The sequence below is a fragment of the Xiphophorus hellerii genome, chromosome 21 (genome assembly GCF_003331165.1).
Source record: "Xiphophorus hellerii strain 12219 chromosome 21, Xiphophorus_hellerii-4.1, whole genome shotgun sequence".
NCBI classification, from domain to species: Eukaryota; Metazoa; Chordata; class Actinopteri; order Cyprinodontiformes; family Poeciliidae; genus Xiphophorus; species Xiphophorus hellerii.
In genome coordinates this window covers 11204312-11210536 of record NC_045692.1, presented here as the reverse complement: position 1 = coordinate 11210536, position 6225 = coordinate 11204312, and positions in this window count along the sequence as shown.

Genomic DNA, 6225 nt, shown 5'->3' with positions numbered 1-6225 from the left:
CAGGACATGCTGACAAACTCATATAGAGAAATAACGGTCCTTCGCTTCGTAACTCAGATCCTTCTTGTCCACTTCCAACAACTCCAAGAGGCACGTAATAGATGGGACTGAAATGGAAACAGACAGCTGACTTGAAAAGTTGCAGAAATTGTTTTGGAGTCTTGGAGGATCAAGGAGGAAAGCGAAGACCTAAAAATAAAAATAAATAAATAGAAAAAGACAGCGCTTTTTCCCACCTTTGTTTTTCACTTCCTTCTATCACGTCTATTGTCCCCTCTCTAAGAGAAGAGATAAAACAAGCGCTGACCAGCAGAGTGTGAGGCTGGTTTCCACAGCAACAAGTCTCCGAAGACAATGCTGCATACTGGCACCTTGAATGAAACAAAAACACAAGCAATGATCAACAGGTTGCAACAAATATCACTACTTTTTAAAGACATGTTGACAAACTAAGTATTTATCCAGTGAAATTGGGGTACAGCTAGTAGCCTATGCATTTTGTTTATGTAGATTTTAATTCATGGGTAGAAATATGATATGTTAAACATCTAAATGGTGCCTACCATTTTTAATATACTAAATTAGCTGAATTCTATCTGATAATTAAAATATTATTTGTTAATTCTGCTATCTTAAAGGGAAAAAAAGTAAAATTTGCTTATGATTAAGCCATAAAATGTGACTAAATTGAGACTAAACATTTTTTTCCTGATGGCTGAGCTAAGATGGCAACCTCTGGGTTTGGAAGCCTAACTTGCTAGCAAGTTTAATTTTAGCATTAGCACTGTTGCTAAGCTAGCAAATGCTGGATAAAAACTTAAATTCTTGCTATAAAACAAAAATGTTCTCAACCGTAAGGTCTTTGACAGTTCTTCACTTATTCTAATAATATATCGATTTACAACATGAGTAATATAAATATATCCAAATTACAGTTCTTTACGGGACACCAAAGATTACGAGAACAAGAAAGGCTAATAGTTGACTGAGCCAACATCGAGCTAATTTCTAATCAAAATCGTTTGAAATAATTTGTTACCAAAATAAAATAATTCAAGTTGAACATTACATTTCATGTATAAACTATTATGCTTAGCTAAATTTCGACTTAGTTTATTGGTTAATATTTAATAACCTCAAAATTTTGGTTTTATAGTACTCTTTCCAACAACATGTTTTCAACAGAATAGTGTTTGAAGAGCTATATTTCTGTTTCCATCTAACTTCAAACTGGTCCAAAGATCAAATACTTGCCCATTTAAGTTTTCTGAAGCCTTTCTTTTATGCAAAAAAAAAAAAAAAAAAATTGGGACTTAAAAACAGATTTCTAGAATACAGATGAACTATTTAGCTTTTTTAAATTTATTTTTCTTACAACTAAAAAATATTGCCTTTTTTATAAACTAACAATTAACATTCAAAATGTTTGATGAACTGAGAATGCAGAGAAGCAACAGAGGCGTAATGTAAGTCAAAAGTGTTTTAGAGAATTACTTTAAAAACCTGCTTGTGATCAAATGTTATGACTGGACTTCAGATAAGCAAAGGTGCACTATAAAATAGGATTTTAGAGGGTACCAAATATTACTTGTTAAAATGATGAACATCTTAATCATTCAGATGAAGTTGTGCAGATTTACAAGTTTGTTTGTAAATTTGGGTTTTATTAGCAATTATTACAACATCTGCATCAATTAACTGAAAATGTTTCCTCAGTCAACTGTCGGCCATCTTCACAGTAACAAGCAGAGAACAGTAAGGCTGCTTTAATTGGCTTTTACTAAAAGAGCAAACATAGTAAGAGTTAAACGCTCTCAGGAGGCTCATGGCTGGGAAAGGCTGTTGTACTCAAACAAGAATTCAAGTTTCTGTCCAACCTAACTGGTTCAGTGGAAGAGCTAATGCAAAAGGCAAACTTGCTACAACAATAAGCTTCTTAATGCTAAGCAGCTGTTAACACAGTTTAGCGGTTGTTGTAACAGAAAAGTTGCATCACATTACATTTTTTAGGTTACATTTCAAATGTTTTTGTTCAGTAGGCTTGGCTTAATTGTGAACGGTTATGAAAATAAAGTTAGCACCCTGATTTCTTTTGGCACAGCTATTTTAACTGCATAAGTAAATGTGAAATACTGAATGGTATTTAACTAATTTATTCAAATCCAAAAAAAATTGCTACACAAATTTATTGATTGCATTCTAACAGTTAACAGTTAGATTTCCAGTGTATCATGCTGCAGCATGCAAATTATAGTTTATTTATTTATTTTAGAAACTTGGGCTTTTTTTTTGCAATAAAATTTGGTTTCTAACAAACAAACAAACAAAAAACACAACCTTCACGTGTGCTATCATTCTGAGCCCTGACTGGAAGCTGCAGCTCCAACTCACCCCTCGCGCAGGCAGTGCGCAGAGCAGCTTCCCGGGTCAAGGTCACCGGCACCCGTGGGCGTAAAAGCCCGGACGGAGCCGGTGTTGGCGCACCGGACGAAGCACAGCGGAGCCTCCTGACCCGGAGGCGAGGAGGAGGCGGCGAGAGCGAGGATCAGTGCGCGGAGAAGAGCGGCGGCCATAACTGCTCCGGACAGAGGGCCGCACGGAGACCGAACCGCCGGAGTGTCTGGGATCAAATGACGAGGAGCTGCAGAGGAGAAATGTGGTGAACGGGAGGGGAGAACGGAACAAAGCGGAGGCCACTGTATGCAAATAATGAAGGTGTGACGATGAGGAGGGAGAGATGACGGTAGAGGACGAGGATCGTCTAACACCACAGGGGTCAAGCAGTAAAATATATATATATATATATATATGCGAAGAGTGATGTGTTTAAGTCCGCTAAGACACAACGCATGATTGAAGATCTTGGTTTATTATGAGGAAATTGACATTTCTGGTAGGGTTGTTGTGCCAGAAGATTATAATCATTTTAACATACTGCCGTCTACCTGAACTGATCTTTCCCCAGTCATGTGGAAAGGGGTGGCATTTACAAATGTGGATAAACTATTCCTTTAAATCCGAGATCTGATTTATACTAGTGTGAAATCTCATAGTCATGGTATAATCAAAGTTTTTAGAAGTTTTGAAGCAGAATCAAACCAGAACATGAGCTCTCTGCTACGGACTGAGCTGCCGCAGTGTTTGCTGTGAGGATTATGTGCACAACTTAGGTGGACAATATTTTTGTAGAATTGTTGACAAGCTGAAATAAAATGTGCGTACAATAAAAAGCTAATTCAGATACACGCTCAGTTCTACTGGACAGTACTGGAGCTTCTGTCTGATTTTTAAAACTTTGTCACCATCTTTTACTATCTTTAGACCAATCAGCATATGATACAACCAAGGCAGGTAAATATCAAATATGACAGGAGTTAATTTCCTCTCCGTTACCGAAATTGGAAGGAAAAAAAAAAAAAGCTAAGGCTTTCCGAGTAGCTTTTAAAGAGAATTTTGCGTCACGTTACGATTTAAAGAGCAAGCACCATGAGTTCAGGAGAAAACAGCGAAAAATATTCTAAATATTTAATTTTCTTTGCTACTATTTATTATTATTATTATTATTATTATTATTATTATTATTATTATTATTATCATCAACTCTTCCAGTTTTTTCTCAATTTGGACGGATTTAAATGTGCCTGCCTTCTGCCTATGTATTGCTCATATTTCGATCTCCCTCTTTTCCCATTTGCTTCACTTAAAAATGCTCCTGATTTAACCAGAACTGTAAAAAAAAAAAAAAAAAAAAAAAAAGGCTACTAGTAGTTCAATTGTATTACCTAATTTATAGGAAAGCTTAAGTGTTGTATTATTTTTCTTCTTTGTGCGCTTCAAGTAAAAGTGTTACAGTATTGAAAGGGCGTGACAAATGCGCTTGGAAGCGTCTGAGTCCAACTTGCCCTGTGCGCCCTTTGCTAAAACAGAAAAAACAGAAACAGCAGGAATAACTCCACCGGTCCACCTTAAAAAGCTATTCCGGCTTCTCGACATCCCCTTTAAGAGATTTTTTCTCTGAACTGCACGAACAGCAGGGGGCGCTGGCAGACCGCAAAGTCTCTGAAGCAGAAGCTCTTCTGAGGTCGAAAGAGGCACAACGAGGGAATCAAACACATTTTCTCCCTGTTCGTTTCTATACTGGGGCATGTTTCTTTTTTATTTCGTTCCGTTTCGTCTTTCGTGAGTTATTGTAGGTTCTCATGCTGTAAAAACACCCAACAGGACTTGTCGTAATCCCAAATGAACCTGGTTTGAGCTCCTAAAACTGAGTGGGGACCTTTTTTTTTTAAACCGATATTTTCACGTGTGGTCATTCATAGGATTTATTAAGCCAGCAAACAGGGAAAATATTATGTTTCAACTCAATCGAGCCAACCGGAAGGCAGTCAAACGTCAATTGGTTTATTTTGAAACCAAAACGAAAATGCTGCGGAACCCCTCTGGAGTCAGTCCAAGGTCCTCCGGTGTTTCCCGGATTTCACGTTGAGAAGAATTTTCCAAACCCACCCGTCAACGTCAATGAACTCCCAAACGCCCCCCCCCCCCAAAAGCCCCATTTCGGGCCCGCGAGACTCGAGCAACTATCTTCATTCGTTAAGCGCGTGCGCTGCTTTCGGCGCGCGCAAGCGGTGATGTAATTAGCGCACAATCAAATCAACGAAATCTCCAGAAAGCAGCTGCCAGTTGGGCGCGTAGAAGACGCCGTAACGGAGGGGCGCCGAGATCGTGCGAGAGGCAGTTACGTAAGCGACCCCTCAGCCTGAGCCTCCGCCGGTGACACGGTGCGGAAAATAGGTCGGCTGGGACCGGGAGGCTGCGAAGCGCTGAGAGGTTGAAAGAACATAACAGTGATAGTTTTATAACGCGGCTGAAGATTCAGGGTACTCACCTCTTCATTTACACAACTGGTTGGGCAGAAAATCATATGCGACAAAATCCAAGGAGGCTAAAATAAAAGTTTCTTCATCACAAGGTGTGATGGTCTCCTTTGGGACGACACACAAGCTTCACCGAGTTAAACCTGATATAAATGGTAGCAAAAACGTTCTTCTCTCAAATAAATACACACAACAATGTGCCTTTTTTTTTTCCTAACCAGGAATATTTCATCTGTTTCAATAAGATTCCAATAATGAAAAAAAAATCAGGAGGTATAATCATCACTAATCATCCTCGACTGACTTTTATTGAATATATTCCAGAGGATCCGTTTTCGAAACATGCTGTGGTAACAAAGAAACCCTGAGCAGCATAACTTACTATTAGTGCAAAGGTGAACCTGTGGGCAACAAAAAACAGAGTTCTGTGTCTGAAAGGTGTGAAATAAAAAAATACAGCCTCCCCACAAACCCCAAACATAAAATAAAATGTATTTCAATGTTAGTGGAATTCATTTTGAAACCCTCCCAGTTCATTTAGACTCTTCTGAAAGAACTTGATAGGAGTAAAACCTTTGGGCTTGTATGCTGGACAGGAGCAGCTTATTTAAACTGAACCAACCTTCTGTGATATCCTGAGATCATTTTTATTTTACTAGGTCATTCAAAAAAAACAACCTTTTTTTAACTTAAAGAAAGCAGAAAAATAAATAAATAAACTCTTGTCTTTGTGGAAAAAAATGGAAACATCTCAGGAAATCAGATGAAGCATGTCACCAAAAGGGAATGAAAAAAAAAATCACAAAGTGAAATAAAAGTAAAAAATATACTTTCTTTTTTTAAGTCCTCCATTCTCCATAGTTGTTCTGTTAGTTCTCAGGTTTAAACAACCTAGAAAAGCATAATATTGTCAAAATCTCCAAGGTGAATGTCGTTACAGAAAACATGAATCCTGCGGTTTAGTAAATGCGAGTGTTAATGTGTTATGTTTCGCATTGATTTACGAGGACAGACATGCATTGATTCAAATGTTGACCCATCAGCGACTTTTTGTCCCTCAGGTGATTCTGACTGAGGCACTTTTTAGTGTCTGAAGGAGACCGATGAGAATCTGTGGCCCGTTTTAGAGTCACAATCAACTCTTTTTGTCTGCAGTTTTGGGCTTTCATTGTTTAATTTGCATCTTGTTTATCTTCAGACGAACTAAAGAGGCATCAAGGTGTAGGTAATATATGTGTTTTATTTTTGGGGGGGTGGGATAAACTGTCTTGTGAGCCTGAACTGCAACTAACTCTAAGAGAGAGGAAACACTTGATAAATAGAAACCGAGAAGCCCTGACCAGTAGAT